At 38.4% G+C, this 24,809-nt stretch overlaps 1 protein-coding gene across 1 annotated transcript in view; it reads left to right on the top strand.

Moving 5' to 3' along the window:
- Window positions 1-24,809, top strand: part of lrfn1 (leucine rich repeat and fibronectin type III domain containing 1) — a 137,023-nt gene that overhangs the window by 96,769 nt on the left and 15,445 nt on the right. Inside the window, exon 3 of the mRNA XM_059331658.1 lies at window positions 7,482-7,597. The gene's annotated coding sequence lies outside the window, so the exon portion shown is untranslated. The remainder of the gene's footprint in view (window positions 1-7,481; window positions 7,598-24,809) is intronic.

The following is a 24,809-nucleotide window of genomic DNA, read 5'->3' as shown; positions in this document are numbered from 1 at the left end:
TAGCATTCAGCTCAAAGCACCACTGTGCCCAAATACTCTCTCACAGAGCCCCGAGCACGGCTGTAGACTCTTAATTCATTCACGGATGAAAATATTTCAAGTTTGGCTTCTCAAATGTGAGGGTTTTTGCTGCTTTTCTTTTTCTAAACTATTTTAACTTGGTCTAAACAGCTTTTTTAATAGATTTGGCAACAACTATAACTCCTCCTGTGAAGCATCTGTAACTAGTTAATGAATGATTGACAGCACACTAATAATAATTTCGGTAATAATAATGTTCTTTATTGCCCCTTGGGGAAATTCATTTTTTCACTCAGCACATGATGGATTGGGCAATAATGGAGTAATTAGGCATTTGTTGCCTTGCTCAAGGGCGCATGGAGGGTGCCAAGGGGGTGAACTGGCACCTCTCCAACGACCAGTCCACACTCATTGAACTGGCTACTCTCCAGTTCCAGCTGTAATCATATAAAATGACATATTTCATGTCGCTAAATATTTATTTATCTATAAGTCTTCACTCTCCCAGACAATTGAGCAAATATCACTCAGTGCTGAAGGCCACTTGATGTAACTGAAAGCATCGAAAGGTAAGAATTCTGTCAAATAACTAACCAAGGTCAAGATTGAACCTTAAAGCTCAGCATGTCTTTGTCAGTTTAAAACCCATTTATAGGCAACTGAAGGCTCCCTGTCAATAAATGTGTGTGCACATAACTGTCGATACTAAAGAATGTCCCTAAATTGGCTTACAGTTTATTATTACCAATTTATTGAATGCTCATATACTGCTTAGACATGTAGATATTCTATATGACAAAAAATAATTAAAAAAATAAATATATAATATACACAATGTATAGGTATCCATCATTAATTTTAGGCATAGTATGAAGTTGACCACAATGCATCATATATCTAACTGTGACACAATTATCAGAATCAATCATGGTCATAAATTAACATTAATTCATTATACATGCAGATACTATCATTGGCAAACTAAGAGCACAGTAATACAGAGATGTAAGAATATACAGATCCTTTACTTAACTAAAAGTACTAATACCACACTGTGAAATTACTCCACCGCAAGTAAAAGTCCTACATTTAAAACCTTACTAAAGAAAAAGTACAACAGTTTATGGCTATATCCATGGCCGCACATAAAGTTGGAATAATTTTGTTTTCAGACACAATCCTTTGTAAATTGTGGTTTCATTTTAATAGCGTTTATGGAAGATATACACGTTATCTGTCGATAATAAATCACATTGTTCCAATTATGTCATGGAAAGAGGCAAAAAATAGATAAAAACTTTATCAGCAATCATGTTTATTCCAAATAGTATTATATGATAATTATTATTATTGATGATGCATTAATGTTGTTACTTAATAAACTGTTATGTGGTTTAATTTATAAAAATGCGCTAAAGCTGTCAGTGGAGTAAAAAAGTACAATGTGTGCCTCTTAAATGTGTGTAGTGTAAGTGAAGTGTAAAGTAACAATAATGGAAATAGTAAAGTACCTCAAAATTAAAGTACAATATTTGAGTAAATGCGCTTAGTTACATTCCACCACTGCAGATATGTAAAATGACCTCAAATGTCCATAAGAAAGGAAAGATATGAGGAAAACTAGCACAAAAAATGCAAAATAAAGAAGAAGAATGTTTAGTCTCAGCCCTTTAGTTGCATTTGGGTTGTGCAAAGTGCAAAGAGGCCATTTCCTTATCTGGATTTAATAGTAACCTGAGCAAAATCCGATTGCTTGTTCAGACCTGTAACTTAACCCGTGTTGGCGTGATTGAATGAAGTCTGATTGAAAAGCTTGTGCACATCTTCAGCCCATGCAGCACAGAGGACTTCAACATGTGATCCACCAGCTCCGTCTGATGGAGTCTTACCATAATACAAGCAGCCTTAATCATCTCTGAGAATGGGTTTTTGTGATCCCAACTGGCTCTTTTAGTTTCAGGCCTTCTGTTGGTAACATTGCCCTCCAGCAGCTCCAGATTCATGAGTATTGATTGGCCGGGGGACACACATACACACATACACACACACGATTCATCTCTTCTTGACCTCTAATGCCAAAGGTTTGTGGAAGCTAATAAAAAGCAAATTATTCAATCAAACTGCTCCTACAAGCAATTTTCTATTAAACTGTTTTTGTCTCAAAATAAAGACCTCAGCTCTGTTCGAGTCAGGCCAGTGCGGCGGGAGCGTTCATTAGAGTCTGGAGAAGTTTTAGATTAGCTGAAACGGCTCAGACAAGAACAGCTGCTCGTCCTTAATAATCACCTCACTTTTGTGGGGTTTGTCCCCAGTTGACTCTGAGAATTTTGCACCCAGTGATTAAACTGGATACATTGGATGTATTTAAACACATTAGGGCTACACTTAGTGACATATTTTCAATATGTTCACAGTTTCAGGGCATTGCTGTTCATGCACCCCTATTAGGTAGATGTAATTAGGCTTTGAATGTGGCAACACAGCTGCTGAAAACCAGTGAATACGTGCAGCACAATGATTGATACCTCACCATGTAGCATATGTGATCCTGTGTGTAAAGCAAGTCATTAATCAAAATGCTGACAAGAGGAGTAAATGACTGTAAAGCCAGGGGGAAAAGAGGAATGGTCTGATGGCGTTCAGTTTCCTGGATCTGCTGAGGAAGAGTTTGACCTCACAGTTATGACAGCTATCAGGCTACTCTACACCTCCGAACAGCTCGCTGTCAGTCCACTGCTGAGTCATGGTGACATTGAGAATGTCCTTTAATAAGTGTGTTACAGCTGCGGCTGCTTTATTGCTCGTCTTTATCTCAGACTCTGAGACTGACTCTGTGATTGCTGCAGTTAGGGGAAGGAGGTACTTGCTGAAAAATTAAATTCTAACCAAAACCTTTACTCCACTCAGGCAATTTGGAAATAATTAAAATCTGTTATAAATAAACTAAAGCCTCCTCACGTGTGGCTATGGTGGAATTAATTTCCCATACTGCTGCGGTCTATTAAATGATGTTGAGTCCTTGCCGGTAAGCTCAGAGTTTGCCATCGCTTCTGTCGATATCTGGGGAGTGGAGCACAAAGAAAGGCGACTTTCTCCGATATGAATGCATTCACTCAAATCTATAATTGATTGAAGCTCCAAGGCTTGTTTTTGTCTCCCCTGTTGGTCAGCAGGATCTGATGTAATGAGATGCCTCAAGGTTTTTCGCAGAGGTTTCTTTTGCTGAGCTGATAACAAAGAAGGATAAAAATGTACCTCTCCTCTCTTTAAGCCAGTGGAAAGATTATTCTGACATTGTCTTCTAAATTTGTAATTTGTAATCTTGTGTTCTTCGACAAAAAGTATGAAATGGCAATTCTATTTATTCCAATCTTTAAATAAATCAATGAAGCTCTGATCCGCTTTTTCTGATACTTGCTCGAGGCAGAGTCTTCCAAGGGAATCTCCAAACAAATCATGATATAGAAGAAATATCTCACTTTCACATTCTGATAAAATAATAAACCCATGCCTCTGCTCTTCTCTCAAGCAAGCTAATTGATATAGATGGACAGACAGTGCTCTCAAAGCAGGTTCATATGGGACTATTGACAATTTAAGTCTATTTTTAAGCCTAAGACGTTGGTGATGCTCATCTTTCAGGACAACATGTTTCTTACGAAGGGGAATTTTCAAGGTTAAAGCTGTTTTCTTATAAAAGAGACTGAAAAATGGTGTTCATTATTCCTGTAACCTGACTGTCCTTTCGTTGTTGTTTTTTTAATGTCACACACATCAAGTCGTCCCTCTGTGGATCGACAGAATATAACCGCAGTGAGGTAAAAAGGGAAGTCTCAGCCACCCCTGTTGTCATACAAGAGTATTTTAAGTAACAAAGCTGGCAGCACAGGAGGATGACTGTCTCCCTAACAACTGTCTTTGTCTCTCCCAGATAGGAAAGAATCACCCTGATGGATAATGACTTGACGGAGTATGTCCTATGGCCAAAGTTGCCTGGCACAGAGATTTTTTTCCCCCTGTCTTTTCACTTCATATAAAGGCCTGGAGAGAAATAGCAAGAGAAATAGAGAGGTAAAATCGTGTGACTGTGAAAAGGAAATGGAGGTGGAGTGTTTGATACAGTGAAGAGGAGCCATGTTGGAGGTCTGAGCAAGTACGCAAACACACGTTTTTAGCTTTGCAAGATTGATTTCACGATTTCACGTTCTGCAGCCTGTCGCAACAGCTATAAATAAGCTCTTTGTTAAGTTAGGTTACAAGTCCACAATAAAGAGTACACATGTCAGTAATCCTCTAAACTAAAGTGCAAGTACAAATTAAAGGCATCATAAATGTCCAAGACGTGTAATCTGTCATTAACAATGAGTTGCAGACTGATATAAGTTGCTCCTCCTCATTCTAGAAGTTACCTTAACAAACCATGACTGCTATCTTGACGAGGACTTTAAGCCTTTATGCCTATGATGGAACTATTTCAGCTGTTTTGACCCTTAAAATGTAAGTAGCAGGTAGATTCCAACTTACTTCGAAATGACGTTCAAACTAAACGACGTAAGCAAGAAAGACGAGCCCATCTGTTTGTGTTAATTTCTTCACAAAGCAACCACGAAGCAGCTTCTACGTATGCGTTGGCATATACAGTAATTGAAAATATATATATATTAAACCACCCTTTTTCTTCAATTCCTTGTTCATTTTAATGCCTGGTACAACTAAATGTACATTTATTTGGACAAATATAATGATACCAACAAAAATAGCTCAATTTAAGAACTGATATCTAGCTATTTTCCATGGTTTTCTTGATAATAACCAAAATCATTACCAAGGAAAACATGGAAAATGGCTAGATGTCAGCTCTTAAATTAAACTCTTATGAGCTATTTTTGTTGTTACCATTGTATCTGTCCAAACAAATGTCCCTTTAGTTGTACCAGGCATTAAAATGAACAAGAAATAGAAGAAAAAAAGGGTGATCTAATAATTTTTTCCATGGTTGTATGTGGCACTTTGTCACCTTTTCATTCAGGCACACAGCTGTCACATCGTCTACGCTTCATTTTTTCCTCCTTTCTGTGGTGTAACAGTACAGGGTCCTTCACAGACTCCATGTTTGTTTTCTACTGCGGTTACGGAAATGATATGATGAGCTCTAATGACAGCAAAAGTGGACACAGAGCCAAAGACGGCTTTGTCTTCGTCAGATTTTTTCATGATTTCAATGCAACACATTTATTAACACATTTAAGCAGTGTTGCAGAAGTCAAGAGATTGTAATCACCTATTTATGATTGTCCTCAACCCATATAAAAAATAAATAAGAGTACATTTTTCATTACAAGTTTGCAACTGTCTTTGTAGTTATATAAATATTTGTCTTTTTCAGTTACTTAAGGACATAGAAAATTTCATCATACAAGTTCTAATGTTTTCTACAAGCTCTCGTATCATTTTTGTTTTTTCTTTATGAGACTTTTTGTGAATTCTGCTTATGTGTATTGTTTATTATTTTATATAAGAATTTAAACATACAGGTTTAGATTTTTGCTATACAAGCTCACACAACATCTTTACCTTCATGTTGTCCTGGGCAGTGGTGGAAAAAGTATTCTGATCCTTTGCTTAAGTAAAAGTACTAATACAACACTGTGAAATTATTCCACTACAAGTAAAAGTCCTGCACTCAAGACTTTCTAAAGTAAAAGTACAAAAGTATCAGCATCTAAATGTACTTAAAGTATCAAAAGTAAAAATACTTGTTATTGTGAATGCACCCACTCAGACTGTTTTATATATTCTACATTATGTTACATTATTTGTATTGATGCTTTTATGTAAGCAGTATTTTAATTTTGAAAAGATAGGGCTCATTTAATTACTAAATATACTGTTATAAGATTTAATTTCAAAAAAAGTCTAATCACTTTAAATTGATTATAGATTTTATGTTAAATCTCGACCTGTAAAGTAACTAAAGCAGGCAGCTAAATGTAGTGGAGTAAAAAGGACACAATTTGCCTCAAAATGTACAAATACAAGTACCTACAAAATAGTACAGTACTAGTATATGGACTTAGTTACACCCCACTGCTGGTCCTGGGCTCACAGCAGACTTATCACACTGAGCCAGGTGATGATTTGATGCTTGGCAACAAAGATGGAACCAAAAAATCAGTTGTTAGACCACTGTGGACGGGTGAAGGATTTCATGTTCGATACAGATTTAAAACGCACCTCCCAGTGGTCGCTCGGTGTCACATTGCAGTCACACCACTCACTGTCACATCGGCTGTCGGGGTTGGCCGCTGACTCGCCTTACACGCGTGCAGCAGCAGATAATATGCATGGCGTGGTAGACTGTGAAATGATAGACTGTGAAATTTTTTGACACCTACACTCTTACTTTATTTCTCTGCTTCATTTCTTAAACTCTGACATGACAGTGCTGACTCCAGCCCGAGATGAATTGAAAAGGATTGGAGTGACGTATCAAAAAGCAAAAGCTTGCGTCATAAATACTTCATTGGTGGATGAATAGCTGAAGGTGACAAGCCTTAAGTCCCTCTCTGAATACAAATTGATGTACAGTGGAGCCGGAAGAAGAACCTGAGTGGAGAATTCTGTTTTTTAATGCATGAAAGCTCTCTGCAGACAAATGCGAGCGATATGGTAATCTCTCTTGGGTTGCGTGCTGCTGTACTGCAGGCAGAGCTGTGACTTGTCATGTAGCTTGTTTTGAATTTTAGGGACAAGTGAGAAACTGAAGGCCTGTGACCTTGGCAGTCCTCTCCCTTCCACTTGAGAAAATAAAAAGAAAGTAGTAGAAATATCCTCTTAAGTGAGTTACAAAACCTCCTTCTCATCCATCTTCATCAGATATGTGCATGGCAATGACCTGATGTTTAAGCATGCAGTAATTATTTGGGATCATTAATCACCTTATTTTCCCAGTCTCAAAATCTCATCACGAGCCGAAGATTCGCCCGTTCTTTGTTTAGCACAGATAAATTCCAGGGCTGTGTCAAAATATGATGAATTTTTCATTATGCTCCCCTTTACACTTTGTTCTCCTTTAGCTACAATGATGCAGTGAAATATTAATGACAGGACACACATTCATAGTCATGGTATCTGCAGCTCTGTTTTTCTGATGCCTCTCCTGCTGCTTATGCTTCTTTCCTGTTGTTTCGTAATCAGATCAGCTTTCATATCGCACCCAAAGCTGCCAAGTGGAAAAAGGAGCAAGCTCAGTCAATGAGATTATGAATGTATGACTGCTTCTCTTGTGTGTTGAGGAATGTCGCCTCCCTCACCAGAATACCGTCTAGAAATAGATGATAAACATCCCAAATTGTGTTAAAACAAGCCCACGTCTGGCGGGGTTTTGCCGAGTTGTTAGCTAACCCACCTCAGCGGTCCTAATTCTAACAAAAAGGCTAAACATGTTTCTCGTCCTCTAGGTGGTGTTTTCCTGTGACGCCAGTGGGAGTCGCGTGGCTCGGCTCTGACTCTTTGACCGCCAGTTGATCGGGATGTGGATGTGAACCCTGCGATGGAGACCGGGGCTTGATATCTGGTGAGTTTGTCGTGTTTTCCAAGTCACTGCATATTGACTGTGAGCGGTTGCAGCTCCGCCTTTAGCTGGTGCAGCTCTAACTATGCTGAAAATGTTGTGCCAGCAGTGGTGCATCAGCAGATTGAAGATGCAGTACTATGTGGATCACCGGTGGGAATTTGTTACAGAAAAGACAGTGAAACCACAGGTGCGGAGCAGAACTGGGTCAAATTTGCAAAAGCCTTTTTCCGTTTCTTTTTCTTTGTTTTACACAGTTTAAACAGTCATAAAGGTGGATTTTGTCACTACAATTAGACATACTGTGCATCTACACAAAGATTAAGCAAACATGGACATATGGCTATTATGTACAGAGATACATATACTGTATATAAACAACAAACGCACATCATGTCTGCAGGGTTACAAATAGTGAAAGAGTGTGTGGGAGTGTGCTGGATAAATATTGTATGTGTAGTAAATAGCTTTATATGCATACAGCACATTGTTTATGATCAGGATATACAGCCTGCTTAAATTTACATTTGACAATAATGTATAATATGTACATTTTATAGCACAATATATATATAACGCCATCATATATATGATTTGTAAGCACATTAGATGTTTTATGGGATTGTTTCCTGACAGCGCACATCTGATTTAACTGTTCTGTTAGAGAGTGAAGGCGGACTCTCTCTGCTTCTTTTGGTTTTAGAAGTGCGGGGACACATTGAAGTCAAAGCTTCTTCAACAAAATAAAAAAAACATAATAACGGTTCTGTTTGACAACAAAGAAGTGCTATTTAAATCTAACCTAACCTCACTGAATCAACTGAACCCCACTCTTCTTTACAACACATATGATCGATTTGAAAGGTTTGGTGCTCAATTGTTCAATTGATTTCTTTCTGCACTTTCTGTAAATTCATTCTATACATAGAACGCAACGATTTGCAAATCCTTTGTGACTTACATTCAATTAAATACAGTACAAATACAATATATCTAATGCTCAACTGATAAACTTTATTTTTTCGTGATATAGTTTGATGCATTTATTTATGTTTGACGCAGCATGCCTATTTTTGTAGCATAATTACATAAACACATTTAGATATATATTGAGGCCTGCCCTTCTAAGGCGATTTGTTGACTAATTCTTCATCAACTAAATTTCTTTAGTTGATGAGTCATATTTTTTATATTTTTTCATGCTGAATCACTTATTTCCCAGAAACATATGAGCACATCTCTGGTAAACCAGCCCGGTCTCATCAAATAACGACATTGTTTCCCATGTATGTATGAGACCCACCGGGCCTTCCATTTACTGTAATTCAAACATATCCGTGACAGCATTAGATGCTTCTAGTAAATGAGATAATATAAATAGCATGAAACAACCTTTGACCAAACTTTGACCCAGGAGACCAGAGTTTGTTTCCGTGTGACACCAAGAGTCAATGTTGTTATTTGAAGTAGCTGTAGTTAATTGCTTTCTGTTTACCCTAACCACAGTAAGAAATTAACTTTTTTCCTCCAGAGGTTTATTTTGAAAAAGTCGCAGAAAGTGACACACCGTCTCTGACACGTTCAGAACGGAAGTTACTGAAGTTACAGAACCGATTAGTCAACAAAGAATGTCTTAAGTTGAGAACAGCCAAACTCAAAACATGCAGAATTAGTAGTACTTTTTCCGCCTTGAGTACTGCCTGCAGACTTTTATTTCTCTCAGACTGCATACAGCCCCCACGGCTTTCACCAACAAGCCAGGGGAACATTTTTCTAGCCTGAAAGACAAAACGCGGGGAAAAATAAGGCCTGGAGGCACCGGCTTCACCGCTCGCTGCTGTTTGTTTCTTATTGCTTTGAGCCTATGACTGTTCTTACGGTCTCTTCTGTTCTTTCATCTTGATTCTGACACCTGGACAGTGAGAGTATACTGTTCACAGAGCGGAAATATAAGGAGGCTACAAACATACTCCGCTGTGATTAATTAACTTTCCTACCTCAACATAGACTGAAAGGCAAATCCCACCCATCAAGCACTTCCTGACTTGACTTACTTGGCCAAGTGTTGAAATTATTTGACCCCTGTGTGGCACAAAAAGGATCTACCTGGAGTCTTAGTGTAATTGACTGCATCTCTAACTAACCTGAAATGGGCCATAAAACACTCTTGAAAATGCTGCAGCAGTACATAAACACAGTTTCATGTTTCAATCGTACATTATATAGCATGAAACTATTAATTAAAACCTGGTACACGAGAGTATAGAGTTAATGATCTGTGCTGCGTCTTCAGAGAGCAGTCAGCCGAGAATAATTGTGTGCATCTGAAGTGCAGTAGGTACCTGTATCCCCCTTAACATCTGTCTGCTGTACTCAGAGTTGGTTTGCATCCTGAAAATGTCATCGCACTTCATCTAGGCACTATATCTGATGCAGCGTGCTGCCAGTAGCTGTACAGTACTTTGCTGAGGGCGTAGTTTTAGGGGAAAAGGTCTTGGTGATTCCCTCGGTGCAGTTCAGTGAGGAGGGGGGTGGGAGGTGAGGTTACTTTCCCTACCTCTGACCCTCTGTGGTCACAACCCCTGTGGTTTCTGCGGTCAGGGGGGAATCTCACAGTGCTGAGAACAAAGAAATATGATGGCTCCCACTTGTCCTCCTCTGGTTCAAAGGGAATGGCAGGTCAATGCTAATTAGCCAGCTTGTGTTACCGAATTGAACATAACTGCTGTTCTCTTCAGTGTTCCCCCTCCCCCTCGTCGTACGCATAACAAGCAGCGTCTACAACAGTCATGCACCCTGCATAACTCTGCATATTTTGTGCAGTGTGAGACATCCTGTTCTGTCTCTGTCTTAAAAAAAGAGAATAATTCCCATAGTTACATTAATCCCTTTCAAGAGAATTGAATTCACCCTTTCCTGTTAAATAACAGCAATTTGTTTTGTGAAAGTACAGCAGTTCCGGCCCATATGTATTCTTTCAACATCTTCGCCCAGCTGTTCTGTGGAGTGTAGTTTAATCCTGGCTGTCAAGTTTGAGGGCGATAAGAGGCGTAACAACAGGATTCCCCAACAGTTCATCTCTTCTCGTTCAAAATTACGGTACTACAAGTGAGAAAATGGTGCTCTGTAAGTAGGTAGTGAATTCATGTTTTTAATCAGGGATCGAGGGGAGAGTGAGGAGGAGGTCAAGTTATTATCCTGGCATATTCAAAATTCCAGTTGTGGCACAGTGCATATACGCCGCCCCCTCCCCTGTCCTGTTCTGTGGTCTGCTTCTCTTGTCAGAGTAATCTGAGTCTTGCAGTCAGTGTTTCCTGGAATACCAAGTATTGAAGGCAGTGACTGTGGGTGTTGAGTTGCAGCTCAGTGTATTCTTGAGGTTTCAGCACATGTTGCCACTTTAAGATATCATCTCTGCACCCGATTCCTGTTTCCGCAGCTTTAATCATCCACAGGAATTAAGCTGTACGCTCCGTGTCATCCACGTTTCCCAATAATAAGAGCTTTGTGGATTTGAAATGGGGTAGCTGAAGCTATCTCAAATGAGAGTGGAGGAAAATATGGTGAAAATCAAACACACCTGCATGCGTGCGAGCACAAGTCAGATACAATAGATGTGTAGCTCCAGGGGAGTTCTGCTCAGCGTCTTCCTGCTCTCTCTCTCTCTCTCTCTCTCTCTCTCTCTCTCTCTCTCTCTCTCTCTCTCTCTCTCTCTCTGTCAAATATCTTTTTGTTAGTGCAGATGCACTCAGGGTTGGCACACACATTGAAGGCTGAGTCACTTAAACAACCTCATCTTGACACACAGCTGACTCACAGTCTATTGATTTCTTCATACATCATATTCTTTTGTACTTTTTGTTGTTATGTATGTTTACAGGGAGGGAGGACGTTGTTTGAACTCCTCTGAGCCACATATGTTCGTCTCAGAGGGGCGTCACATGATTAAAATAATCAGAGCCACGTTCAATGACAGATGGAGGTGCAACCTTATTGCATAATCCTCATTAGTTACTATGAACACAACCAAATTTGAGAATCCATTTACATTGATAGCCGAGAATAGCACAATCAGTGTTTGTGAGCACAAACAAGCCTCTCTCTCCCAGAGCGGCAAAACAGAGAACCTCTCATCTGTGTTGTCATACAAGTGTAAAGCCTGAAGCTCAGTCATTCAAAATAAAAGGTGGATTACATTTTTGTTGCAACTTCTACTGCAGTGCTTGGATCCAAAGAGCCAAGCTCTTAACCTAAAAAGGTATCCATGATAACTGAATATATTCCGACTCACAGTTCTCCTTTATAAATGTATCATTTCATTCACTGTTGTAGAAACCAGCAGGGCATTTAAGAAGTCCAGAGCAGGACGAACTCCTCTGAGTCCTGCAGGGAGACAGATATTACTGAACACAGAAAAGTTTAGTGATGCAGGCTCACAAGATACTCGATACTTACCAAGTGGATAGCTAAATTCTGGAAACATGACGGTACTCATATGTCCACAGTACCGCAGATACCGGAGGAACCGGAGATGCGGCTTCTGGCTGACATAATAGGAATAAAGATGATAAGGATGACTGGGTGAAGTTTCCAATACCGTTATTAATCATGTTAGATGTGGCAACATACAACATACATTGCAAAACAAACTTGGACAAGAAAAATCCAGCACCTGTTCCTGAAAACAGAATAAAATACAAATATAGCACTTATATTGATGTGTGGCTCATTAGAGGTCCTGATATTGTTATGTTGGTTGATAGAATGTATACAAGTACATGTAACATTACCATTACACTCCTATTTTTATAATAACATAAGGGCAGAATTGACTAAAGTAGTTGTTAAGTTTGCTGTTTTATGTTCCAAAGTGCACATTTTCTTGTATTTTATTGCTGTATTACTGAGTTGAATGACATTATGGGATTGACATCACTGAGAGCAACTTTCTATGCTGCTTACCACTGAATTAAAAGTCGTATTATGCCCTGCTGGACAAAGTATTTTATATGACATCATTTCTAAATTACCCAAGCATCTTTTTCTGCATTATATTCTGTAAAAAGTAAAGAAAGTCTTCATATTGGACAACATTTAGGGACACACCGGTATATATCCAACGGGCTCTAACCCCGCTTGCATGCACATTTTTCAGCCTAACATTGTTGTAACACAGAAACTAATATATGTAGCGGGAGCAACAATTTACCATACTGCCGAGTCATCACTGCACCTTTCTCTCTGCTCTGCACCGGGTGAAGAAAAATGAGAGATACAGATCTAACTCAGGTTCTATGAATTCCTCCTGACCGCCACAGACGGCATTATATACCTGGTTGACAATGAACTCTGTTGGTCAGGAGGAATGAAACAGAGCGAGAGTTGCGGATGTATAACTGAGGTTATATGACTTCTGGGTGACCGCCAGAGTTCAGTGTCATCCAGGTATTTCATACCGTCCGTGGCGGTCAGGAGGAATAAAATGGGATTTATTATTTTGTTTTTACTGAAGTTTGGTATTGAGAATAGTTGAAAGTCCCTAGTATTGTGACATCCCTAAGAAACAGCAGCAAAATCTATTTGAATACTTAAATAAATGAATTTTTTGTTCCTGAGGCAGCACATTCCCACAACATATCTCAACTTGGCTCATGTTAATTATTCTTTGTAGTGAATATAGCATGAATATTGTATGTTCAGACACATATGTACAGCACAGGAAGGAGTGGTGTACTCACTGGAATTGCATTCTTATGTATTCATTATAATTTCCCTAATAAGAGAATCAAAGCGTTTCTTTGAAGGTGCTAAAATAAATGTTCACTGAACTCGGATATGATCTTTTTATGCAAATGTACAATGATGTTTGTTTAAAGAGCTATATTTAGATATCTACTATAGCTCAAAGGAAAGGCCTCTATACTGACTGCTGTGCAGGGACATGAAATGAATGCACTGTGCTCCGTTGCTGCTCTTTCATCATCCTTCCTTAAGTCTCTTTCCTGTGTGAGTGGCTCATGATATAAAGTGGCCAGTATCTGTGTCCATCTGTGCATTGGTCTAAACAAGGCCACGACAGGAGCCCCCTTCTTTCATATCATTTACCAAATACAGCATTTGGGAGTAGGTTGCATGATAGTGGCAGACGAGTCGCTGGTTATGAGCCACAGCTCCTCCATTGTCTAGCATGCTGGAGAAAGAGTGGGAGCCCCTAAAGAGGCCTGGCAGAGTCTCTGCCTCCATCTGCCTGCATGCCTCGCCATGGAGCCCAGCTCGCACCACTTGAGATTATACTCACGTCCAAGCTGTTACTGTAATTTGCATTGGCTCATAGGCAGAGGAGAGTGAGGAGGAGGAGGAGCTGCACATGAGGCAGGGATGTTATAAGTGGTCCTGGCAGCACAATGAGCTTGCCTGGGTGTAGTATTATGTACAAGTGGTATGGACAGAGCTATATTAAAGTGCAATAATGCCACTGAGCAGGTTGGCCGGCTGTCCAAGATTATTGTCTGTGTTAGTGCGGGAGATAAATTATAGAAATGTAGTGTTTGAAACTATTCCAGTCACATTTAGTTTCGGTGTTATGTGCTTTATAGCTGTGCTAGTCTTTCATTCTCAGCGGCTGTCTCCAGCAGCAGATGAAAACGTATCAGTCAGAATACGTGAAACCTTTTCCATTCCACTAATGAGCGAGTTCATTTCCTTGTAATTTATTTAGATTAACGGTCATGCACCTGGAAGAAAGCCACGCAAACACTGAGAAAAGCAGCATCACGAGAGAAGGTTATGGCCAAAAGATGAAAATAAACGAGCTGCTGAGCGGCCCTCTCTGTTTCAGATCATACATCAAACCTGGGAAGTGATCATGAAAATTGTCTTTCAAATCCGAGGCAGCGGCTTTATTTACAAACCATTTTCTGAACTGAAATGTGTCTGCAGTGAATATGGCAGCAGCACTCATTTGGGAGGCGTTGAATATGTAGAAACTGCTTGATGTCGGATTTTTGAATTAAATTCACGTTTTCCCTCAATAAAACGGGAACAAAACCAAAAAAGTACTTTCCCACTGAATGTTCTCTGATGTCCTCATTTTTCAAGCTTAATTTCTTCCTAGCTTGATAGCTTTTGGACTGCAATTTGGTTCAGCGACTAATTTATCAAATTTACTAATTAACAGGAGACGGAAAATAAAGAGCAATTGCTGATAATGCCACCTCCATCAAATAGGTTGTGAACTAATTATTTATGTTACAGCCACAAGCACAAAGGCCTTTAATAAACTTCCTAAAGCTGGTGGTGAAGACACCTACATTTGTAGTATTTAATGTTTCCTGTCCATTAACATCAGCCAACACAATTATTCCAGTCAATAGACCGTTTTTGTTATATTGTACTTAGAGCAAAAATATTTCCAAGGTTAAGAACTATACAAGTTAAATTGAAACTAAGGCAGAGGCTTATGTATTGTGAAGACAGGGATGGAGGTTCAAATGTCAGACAAGTTTTAATCCGTTTTATTTCCTTTTGGCAAGTTTGTAAGACGTCAACAATTTTACACAGCAGTTAATCCTTGCTTTTGTAACACTGACTTCCCATTATAGAGAAAGTAAAATTGGCTGTTTCACGAGGAGTCAGCTACATTAACTTTGTGCACAGCTATGAAAAAAAAAACAGATAAAAAATAATTATGTATGTATGATAAGAAAGAGCTAAATATGCCTTTCAGTCTCAAATAACAGGGCTGACAGGTTTGTGACTGGGGAATCACAAAGTGTGGGATGAGCTTGTCTGCAGTCACTTTAACATAATTACTAATTATGCTGATATGTCATGGATTTAATGCATTGACCTGATTTCTCTAAAAAAACTGTAATTGGAGGCAGGAATAGCAAATAAGGATCTAATTTACTGAGAAAATCATGCATATCAGACTTTGAAACTTGGCCTGTGTTTGAACCTGGCAGCCACAGCTTCTGGATTAAAGAGACTGGGGTCATAAATATTAGATAGATAGTGTAGATATTTATTTTTTTGTTGTGATGCATGTTATGACTAGTCTTGAAAGATCATTATTGGATTTTTTGAGAAAGGGTAAACCCGAATTTCCTATAACCGTCACTAATAAGAGTGGGTCACCATTTTTTTTGGCATCTTGTGTCCGTGCTCAGGGACACAAAAATTGGCTCTGCAATGTTTTATCACGGAGGACAAAACATTTGACTTGTTTATTAGGCCTCAAGGATATACACAATGTGGTTTGTTAGAGGGACAATACACAACATTCAGAACATAAATATAGCAGTGAAAATGCAGTTTACTATGTAAACATACAGTCCCGTCAACTCATCAGGCACACCTTTTCTCCTGCTTGTTAACGCAAATATGTCATTATTCAATCACATGGCAGCAACTCAATGAATTTAAACATGTAGACGAGCTGCTGAAGTTCAAACTGAGCATCAGAGTTTTGAAGAAAGATGATTTAAGTGACTTTGAACGTGGCATGGTTGTTGGTGCCAGAGTCTTTCAGAAACTGCTGATTACTGAGATTTTCACACATCTCTCGGGTTTACAGAGAATGATCAAATATTTGATCACAGAAGTAAGATTACTATTTCAGTGTTTTCAGTGAGAAAATTTTGTACAAGTATAATGCATCAATCTTGTGTACTTTGAGAGCTAAAGGAGAGCAAACACCTCACATAACATTTTGTTGGGAGATAGGGAGATGGTGTAAAAATACTTTCAGTAGCTTATGTGCTTAAATGTGCAGAGTCTATAGTCTAGGTAATTAATGGGAAACCCTGTATTTACAGAATACACTACCCAGTGACATTTTTCCTACATCATGAGTTCAGATATTTACTTATTTACTTATGATCGTAAAACTTAGTACCGTATTTGTACTTGTTACTTGTTTCACCTAAATATTTGGCTCAAACCTTCCATTTAGCATTTGTGCTAGTGAAGTAGTAATAAACCAGATAACATCTTGCAGTTTTCATCCACTAAAGCCACCTCCAGCCCACAGAGATTCCAGTTGTGGCTGATTTCTCTGCAAATTGCCTGAGACCCCACTTTAGTTTTCATTTTGGATATATATATATATATATATATATATATATATTATTTTAACTGGGGATAATCATCCAACACAATTGGTACTTTTTCTCTCTGCTACCATTGTAGTTTGGAATCACAGTGAGTCCAGCCAAATATATAATCAGATGTGAGTGTTTGGGTCACGCATATTGTAATCTCTCATTTAGTGTTTTAAAATGTAATAATAGCTTTTTCTGTTTCAAGTGATTTTTGGGAGCTCTGCAAATCCAGACAGTAGTAGTTCCACATCTCGGGTCACTCTCATCGGTGGACACATCTATTTTACAGGTCTGGTATCTTTGCAACGAATGTTTTTCTCCTCAGTAAGCTTGAGAGAGCACTGACCGCAGGAACACCCCCAATTTCCTGCAGTGTGCTGTCTTAAGGGACGGCCCTGATGACTTTCTGCCTCATCCTTTTCTTTTTGCTTTAGGTACTAGTCTCTCTACTCCTGTTCGAACAATCACAGTGAAATGACCTGCACTGGCTCTCATTGTAGTCCAGAGGTAATCCCCTATTGCATTTAGTTTTTTGAATTTCCTTAGGGGACAGTAAACCACCGTCTGCCTCACACATGTAAACAAACCAGCTTTTGCAGATTAAAATGCGGGGCTATTAGACCACCCATCAAGTTGCCCCAGATGTATATCCCTATACAGTTAGCCACAAAGGCCGCTCCAGGCATCTACTATCTATGTTTAATTTTGTTTGGACTCAGAGACAAGCTTTTTAAATTATTCATGTAAAACCATGTGCATTTGGCTCCTGCAGCGTACATTGATATACATACAAGTCCTTCTTTCTTCAATTCTTCAAAGAGATTTTTGCCACATTTATGTTGAAGACGGCAGGTTGATGTGATGGGAAAAAAACCCTTTAAGGATGGCAGTTAAAGAAAACCTGAGAAAAGACCAACGTGACACCACTTCTTCAAGTGCAAATAAACCAGTGGTGGAAGAAGTATTCAGATCTCTTACTTAAGTAGAAGTAGTAATACACTACCACACTGCAAAATCACTCCACTACAAGTAAAAGTCCTGCATTCAATACTACTGAAGTAAAAGAACAAAGGTATCAGCATCAAAATGAACTTTAAGTATCAAAAGTAAAAAATATTTGTCATGCAGAAGGCACCTACTCAGATGTATATATAGCCCATATATATAATTGAATGATTATTATTGATGCATTATGTAAGTATAAATGCATTATATTCTTAACATACTGTTATGAGGTTTATTTTAAACAAATGCCACTTTTGATCTCGACCTGAAAAGTAACTAAAGCTGGCAGCTTAATATAGTGGAGTAAATGTATAAAGTTACATAAAATGGAAATACTCAAGTAAAGTACAAGTACCTCAAAACTGTACTTAAGTACAGTACTTAAATAAATGTACTTACTCACTTTCCACCATAAACAAATGCACATATGCAAATGTTTTAACAAAAGCACTCGTTTAACAAAAGCAACTGGTGCGAAGATTTTGTTTTCTGCTCTGTTTTTCTCTTAGCAGAGTCTCAGTAAACAAAAACTGGCACATAATGACTGATAAAATGATGTTGTCGGAAGCAGCTAGTGTTCACTTTAATTCACTTCATTCTCTTGGTACAAAGCCAGCTGTAGATAAATCCACACCTTATGTGTATTTACTGCCCCACTGCCACTGTGTGTGCATTGACATGGCAAGGTGCTTTATTTGGCGCAGAGACAGGATTAGTGCAGCTCGGATGCCCTGTAGTGTATATCTTAATATAATACCAGCAATATAGTTTGACAAAAAAAGTTCTGCCTAAACCTGGTTTGCATGAGCTTTCCCATGAAGTGTGTCAAATCGAAGCTACACGGCCCATTATTTGTGTGCACCGAGTGGATCACGTGCAGTTTTAGCTGCCTTGTTCTGAGTTGTAACACACATACTCATAAGCATTACAGCCTTGAGTGAATTTGGACCGCTGTCTTCTATATCAATTAGAGCTGTGTGAGTTTTTCCATTATTGGGTCCAGTTCTTACTGTAGATTTATTCGTGTGGATCCAGTTGGTAATAAATCTCAATTGTTTTTGTTAATTAAATGGTATTGTAGTCATGAAGGAGAAGGTACACACTGGTTATTTACGTTGAGTTTGACTTATGAAACAAAATGATGAATGGGGTCATCTTCGTTTAGTTGGGTTGGAAAGCAACACAATGCACTAGTTTAACAAGATTAGGAGTAGGTACGGATAACAAAACCCTGTATTAAATGGGCCCTTGCACTAAATTATTAAAGTATTGATAAGCTCTGACGTTAACAGTTATTTTGTCTGTGCTTTTTAAAGTTTTGATGTCATTTATCATCACACTGCAGTATCTTATTGGCACTCTGTGTCGGAGCTCCAGCTATGCTCGTTACTGTACGTGCAATCAAACTTTTGCAAGTGAAAAGCCAATCCTTTATCAATACTACAAGCATAAACATTTAACAATTTAAAAGTAATAATAAATTACTATTTAAACACAGGTTATAAAGTGTTGCAGCAACATAAAAAATAAAATGAAATAAGATGAATTAATAGATAAATAATAATAGAAAAATAAAACTGTGTACAAGGCACAAACATAGCAATCTGCTCTGTCTGCAGTATCTCATAGACCGCAGCTATGTTTTACAAAACCACAGCGTGCTAGCTCAGCTAATAAAGAGAGAGAGCGTGTCTGTGACAGCATGGCTGTACGCAGGGTTTCAGAAACACTGAGGTCACAGAACTCTCCCAAAAGGAAAATTAATTTCCCTGTGCTCAAGAAGTGCACTTTAAGATGTTTTCAAAGCAAAAAATTGGACAACAATAGCCTTAAAACCATGTCAGGTGACAGTAGAATTAATAATTTGTGAATGACTAATAGATGGGAAGTTAAATGGTGAAGTAATGATCCACACTACAGTCTGGAAATATGGAAGAGGCTAAAATGATCACAAAACATGCGACAATGAAAAGATGACATTGTTTAATTAAAGTGATCAAATAAAGGGAAATGCACAGTAGAACCACTAAAATCTAATCATGACCATCTCGGTCACCTCTGTCTTCACTGTCTGTCCTCTTCTCTGGGAGTCCTTGTCCTCGTTTCTCCTGTAAAATTACAAATAATTTCGTCAAAATGATGCACACCTTCTCTATTTCATCTTTGTGTTTGAGTTTGCATCATTTTCAATTTGAATTACAGAAATGTGTCTCAATCAGTACGTGAATATAAGCAAAATGAGTGCTATTCAATTATATATTCACACAATAATACTATATCATTACACTGTAATCATACTCTGCGTTTGTGTTTTCAAAATGATCCTGAAAGATCCTCTGATACAAAAAACATATATTATATGATATGTTTTTGTTTGTGTTTAAACAGCAGGGGGACATGGTGTCGTGGGCAGAGTGGGCAGCACCTGCTCTCATCTCCATCTCCATCACCATCACCCTCTTCTTATTTCCGTCTCCACATCTTGTCTTGTGTCTTTTCCCTTTCCAAAGCTCAGCTTTTGATTGATAGAGTCTTTTATTTTCTCTCAGTGAAGAAAACAACACACGGTCAAAATGAAAAGTGAAACTAAATAGCGGGCATCATGGCACCATGTAGGTCATGTCCGGGGATAAATGAACTACAAGCAGTTCACTAGTTAAATTCACTACCTGTGTCACCATTCAGCCGCCTGTGTGGTTCCCTCAAGTTGTTGACATAATCAAAGAACCACGTGTTGATCAGATGATTCACCTCATCACACACACACACACACACACAAGCAGTGACGACGAGCAGATGAGTCGGTAATCTTGGTGTTGTTACATATCTTTGCAATGCACCGCTGCACCAAAGTCAATTCATTAAGACTTTTATTATATACACCTTGAAGGAAATGTCGAGGTCTGGATTGAACAGAGCATGTGTAGTGTGTGTGTATATTTTAAGCTATTTGTCAGTGAATAAATGCTCAACAACTCCAGGACACAAGCCACATTTCCGGTCTTGCTTGCTACCTGCTGATTAAACTGAAGGGGTTTGCCTCTGGGCTTTTTAATCACGATGCTGGGCTCAGTGGTGGATGACTGTCAGCCACAGAGATGGTCGATGGACAATTGTCCATCAGCCAAACCCTATTTTAGAATTGTTTCCAGTGAGAAATTATTGACTTTATATTGTAACTTTGCTGTTTGCTGCACTAGAGACAACATTTAGTCATATTTTAAATACAAACAATGATTGAGTTATGAAAAAGAACCGATAAGAGTATCAAGAAAGAACCAAACCAATAAGGAGTATACATAAGAGTTCTAGTATCGTGGAAAATTAAATGAGTTTATTCAGGAAATAAAGGGAAATTGATTCATGGCTCACTTGTTAAATACCATACTTTTAAATCTTTGGCTATCAACTGTTTTCAGGTCAAAAGGATCAAGTCTGAACAAAGTCACAGATCATCCAAGGCGAGTTCCAAGTTGATCTTATCAAGTCGAGTCTAAAGTCATCAAATTTGTACCTCTAGTCTGACTCGAGTCAAAGTCATGTGGCTGTTATCTGTTATCTGTAGCAATATTTGTCCCAATCCATGGCACAGCTGTTTCACTGGATAAATGGCATTTTTGATTTGCTGGTGGCACTAAATAAAAAGTCAGGGGGATTGTCAGGGTCATAGCGATCCATCCTCAGGGGATCATGAATGTTTGAATAAATTCTATTTCAATCCGTCCAGTCGTTCTTTTATATATTTCAGTCTGGATTAAAGTTGTTTACTGACAAACTGCCTTTCCTAAAGCCTTGTTGTTAGCGTGACAAAATCCCAGGATCCTGTGAATTTCATTACCTATATCCTTTACGACAAAACCTAATTGGTCTGTGAGAGTTTGTGTGTTTGTGTGTGTGTTTGTGTTTCAATAAAATCCTAATCTTTGTATTTAGAGCTGATTCAAAGGAATGTATTATTTGTGATTCTATTGTTAACAGATGGTCCTTATTGTTTGTTACATACGTGGTTCCTTCATTATGAAACAAGCTGATCAGTAATCCAGCTTTAATGTACGTATGAAACAGCTTATGTTATAAAATGCTGAGTGCGTGGCTGTCTCGTTGTAAAATGAATGCAATGTAGGAGAGGCTTTAAGTTCGGCTATTTGATACATTTTTCTCTCTTCTGTAAATCGGCTCTTTGCTGGAGTCTGCTGTGGCAGTGAAGCACATAACGGGCATGCATAATACCTTGGAAGGGTACATACAGAGCAGGATCAATGCAAGTATAGACGCCTTGGGAGGAGGATTTGAAACCAAGTGTGGATTCCTCTGCCTTGCTGTAGCACAAAGTGGCACCACAAGGCATCAATTCAGAGGGTCTATTCAGCTCATCTGCACAGAGCGAGGAGGGCATGAAGCCACTATGCTAAGAAACAAGGAGACAAGAATCAGATAAAACAGCGAGTCGATGGATGAAAATGATAAATGTAGAGGACGGACACGGAGATAAAACCATCACCACATGGGGAAACATGTAGAAGGAACATATAGAAGAGACAATCATGCTACCGTGTTTTTAAATCACAAGTTCTTGTCACTGGATTTCAAAATAACTAGAAATAGAAATCCCATAAGCTGGATGTCATTCAGAATCACTGTCTGCCCTCATATTGTCTGCTAGCAGCTCCTGCTTTTATCATGGCTTGTTTGTTTGTCTTGTTTCTTCTTCTTTTTTTGACAAATATGTCAACTGTACTTCAGCAATCTCTTGGAAAGTGTCAGTGAAGCTGCTACACGGAGAAAAGGGTAACAGCCAGACTGTTTGTTCTCGAGATATTTGTTGATGTTAGGACATGCTACCTCTTAACAATGACTCCAAAAATGAACAAATTCAGGCTGAAGCCTTGCAATCACGGTTTCTTTTCTCAGGTTTTCAAGATACAGATTCAGTGTTTTGAGGAAAATGTGTACTGGTGCGTCATTAACAGGTTATCCATTTCATGCACTGGTGGAAAACAACAGGCTGCATGTACTTTCTTCTGATTTTTCTTGTACTTAAGTTGAGGTTTTAATTTTATGACGGAAATATTATGGCAAGCCCTTGTAACATTTTATCAGTCGGGTGTTTCCAATAGTGAAAATTATATTTTGACATGTCAAACTTCATTCTCTGGTCAGAACACCATTAATGTACACTGTAAAAAAAATGTTTCTAGAAATTACAGTGAGTCATTGTCAAATTGTATCAGAAATAAGACATAACATTCAAAAATCACCATTGTAGATGCTATTAATTACAGTAAATCAAGGAATAGCTCAACATTTTAAACACACAGGAAACACAGGTTTTTTTACCATAATGTCACAAGGACACAATTACCCTAAAAATAAAGGGACTACTCGGTCTAAATGACAGTTTACAGTAGTTAAATTTACAGTAGAAAACCAGCTCACTGTATTTTTAGGGTGAAGTTCTGGCAACCACAGCTGCCGGTATTTTACTGTACATTAAACAGATTTTTTTTCACATTGTAGTTTATCTTTTAATAGTAAATATTTGCTACACCCCATTTAGTGAGATTTTGAATCCCACACTTTTTCTTATAACAGAGTACTTTTAAATCGCAGCACTTCTACCTTCAGAGATCTGTATGCTTCTTCCACCTCGGATATCATTAAACATGCAACAGTGGAGTTCATCTTTATCATAATTGCTGCAGTGTCCTCAATCCAAAGTCTGAACCTCAAAAAAAGATAGCTTCCCCTCTGAGTGTGAAGCTCTGCAAAACCTCTCACAGCAAATCTAAAAAAGGCAAATGGCCACTGAAAACCAGAGGGCAGTGCATTGTAGTCTATTAATTGTGACAGCTAACAGATGGACTACAGTCAGAGGTTTAGTTTTTTTTTTTTTTTTTTTTTTTTTTTTTGGCTCAGTTGTGGAAGCAATTTGTACATAAAGTGGATTGACTGAAACAGCATCTAATAATCATATCATGAATAATGGTGCTTGTTATTAGTGACTTTTAGTGACTATTTTAGTGAAGAATTAAGTGCATTAATCAGAAATGTAGTGTGTGAGACTCTAAATAGTGCGAGACAATCACTTCATGTGGAAAACACTCATTCATGTAAATAAAGATCATGTCCCCAGTTGATTATATGAGTGCACATATTTAGGGGGCATTGTATAGCATTTGTATAGAATGTCTGGTGTAGAGACATTTTTAGACAAAATGGTCTTCTGACAATACTTCACTGGATTTAGCTTCTCAAATGTGAATAGATTCTAATTTTTGCTGTCTTCTGTGAGAGGAAATTTGATGTTTTTGGATTTGGCACCGTTGCTCGGATAATACTTACGATGGGCATTTTTCACTATTTTCGTAAATTTGATGGGCTGGACAATTGATTAATTAATGGAGAAATTGATCAGCATATTTATTGCAGTAGATTTGCATGGGTTTCTGAGATTTTCTTCTGTGCAGCTGTATGCTGTTGTCGAAGTAGATATTATGTGCAATTAACACAGGCATGTCCTCCAATCCCTCCCATTTTATTTTCTTGTCATGTAATGTGATATTCAAGGGGACAAGCGCTGTAAAAAAAAAAAAAAAAAATCACCAGCCTTAAATAAATGAATGAATTTTTTGTATTAAATCTATATTTGTAACTGCAGCAGCAGCTTCTGAGGTTAATTATCTCTGTATTGAAATAAAAAGGACCAGGTAGCAGGTAAAGGGGAACAATCAATCACCAAGTGTTCAATCAACAAGTGAGGTGCATGACTATGCTTGTGCAGCTCCAGTGTAATCCTAATGTTCTCAATCTTGTTTAGGGAAGCTCTTACAATTAAAGTTTATGGAGCTGCAATAGTTTGCGCTTCTCAATTCTTCCTCATTGAAAGTTTTAAATGGGATGTAATTGAGAAGACCGTCTTTGCATGCAGACATAATTATAATATGCAAATGCTCCTCCTGTTTACGACGACGCCCCACATCCCCCTTGATGAGATGCGACCAGAAATCCCCGGGGCTGCGGAGCCTCGGTGAAGGCGTCCACTGGTGTCGACTCCGCTGAACCCAGGCTGTCAATAATTATGCCTGAATCCTGACAAGAGTCACACAAGG

The sequence above is a fragment of the Centropristis striata genome, chromosome 4, assembly GCF_030273125.1.
Source record: "Centropristis striata isolate RG_2023a ecotype Rhode Island chromosome 4, C.striata_1.0, whole genome shotgun sequence".
Lineage (NCBI taxonomy): Eukaryota > Metazoa > Chordata > Actinopteri > Perciformes > Serranidae > Centropristis > Centropristis striata.
The sequence above is the reverse complement of the archived record's forward strand: the minus strand, read 5'-3'. Positions and strand labels throughout refer to the sequence as shown.